Raw genomic sequence first — 1,810 nt, forward strand, 5'->3', positions numbered from 1 at the left:
TGGTTTCAGAGGGTTAGAACCCATGATGGTGGAGCAAATGCATGGCAGCAGGAACAGCTGAGGGTTTCTATTTTGATTGGCAAGCAGGAGACAGAGAGTACAGTGGGAACAGCTAGAGTTTTTGAAACCTCAAAGTCCACCACCCCTAGTGACATACCTCCTCCAACAAGGTCACACTTCCTAATCCTACCTTAACAGTCCTAACAACTGGGAACTAAGTATTCAAACACATGAACTCCTGGGCACCATTCTCATTTAAACTACCACACTTACCACAACTCCTCCCTTTAGGACAAAGTATAAGAGGCATAAAGATTCACTGATAGGAAACAGAGCAAGCAATTCATAGTACTTCAATACACAATTTTCTGTTGTTTTATAAAGGTCTCAAAAAGGCCAGGAAGGCTTCAAAGTCTCAAGGTAGCTAAGGATGACCCTGAACTCCTGATCTTCCTGCCTTTGCCTCCTGAATGCTGGGATTACGGGCAAATGTCACCATGCTATATCATAAATGCAATATTATAGGAGAGAAAAAAAAAAAGGGCAAATATGGAAACTCCACCAAGACAGGAGGTGTGTAGTATATTGCAAACTACCATGACTGGAAAAGGTAACAGTGATCCCCCTTTGTCAGCACAGGCACTGAATATACTACCTAGTACCAACTACCTCTTGAGAGAGGAAAGGAATGGCCAAAGGGAGGGTGAGGAGACATATTTCTATGTATTGTTCAGTAGTTTAAGTATTAAATATGAAGCTAGTAAGTTAGCTCAGTAGGTGAGGGTGCCTTCTGCCAAGACTAATAATCTGTGTTCAATCCCTACATGGTGGAGGGAGAATACCAACTCATGAAAGTTGTCCTTTGACCCATACACGCTGGGGCATGCGCTGCCCCTCACAAAATAGGTTTAAAAATTTAAAAAGAAATGTAGATATTAAACATAATTTTTTGGGTTTTTTGTTTGTTTGTTTTTTGAGATAGGATCACACTACGTAGCCATTACTGGCCTGAAACTTGCTTTGTAGATCAGGCTAGCCTTGAATTCACAGATACCTGCTGACCTCTGCCTCCTGAGTGCTGGAACTAAAGGCATCTGCCACTATACTCAGCAATTCTTTTAATTTTGAGTACATATATATGGGATGTGTGTATATGAGTTCAGGTGCTTATACAGGCCATAAGAATCAGATTCCTCTGGAATTGCAGTTACAGATGGTTATGAACTGTTCCATGTGGGTACTAGGAACTGAACTTGGGCCCTCTACTAGGTCAGTAAGCATTTTGGAGGTAGGGGGCAAAAGGGTCTCTTTACAAAGCCCAGGATGTCTTGGAACTCATTATGTATGGCTAGCTTAAAACTCAGAGCTCTTTCTGCCTCTGCCTCTAAGTACCAGGATTAAAGGTGTGTACACAGCCCAAAAATTTTTATACACTATATAGTTATTAATATTACAGATAATATTGCCAGAGGTGCAGTTTAGCCAGTAGCTTCTCCTACAGCCACAATGACTGTGATCCTGCCTCTTGGCAGTTATGCTCTACAATGTCTGCCCTCAAAGTATGGACTGAATTCATACGGACTTCTTTTTAAAGAACAGAACACAAGTGGTAAGATGTCACCTCCACAGTTAGGTATATTCACCTGACAGGTTGTGGACTGTCCTATACAGAGAACTGTGTAGTTTAGAGATACAGTAGAGTTAGAAGAATGCTTGCCTAGCATGCACCAGGCTATTTGTTCAATCTCAAGCACTACCAAAAAGAAAAAACAAGAGAGGTTGGGGATTTTTCTTTCTTTTTTTTTTTTTT

The 1,810-nt window shown here is 41.1% G+C and overlaps 1 protein-coding gene across 1 annotated transcript in view; it reads right to left on the reverse strand.

The window, feature by feature from the left end:
- Ears2 (glutamyl-tRNA synthetase 2, mitochondrial) overlaps positions 1-1,810 on the reverse strand; it is a 24,032-nt gene that overhangs the window by 11,517 nt on the left and 10,705 nt on the right. The window lies entirely within an intron of this gene.

The sequence above is a fragment of the Mus pahari genome, chromosome 1, assembly GCF_900095145.1.
Source record: "Mus pahari chromosome 1, PAHARI_EIJ_v1.1, whole genome shotgun sequence".
In the NCBI taxonomy this organism is placed as follows: Eukaryota; Metazoa; Chordata; class Mammalia; order Rodentia; family Muridae; genus Mus; species Mus pahari.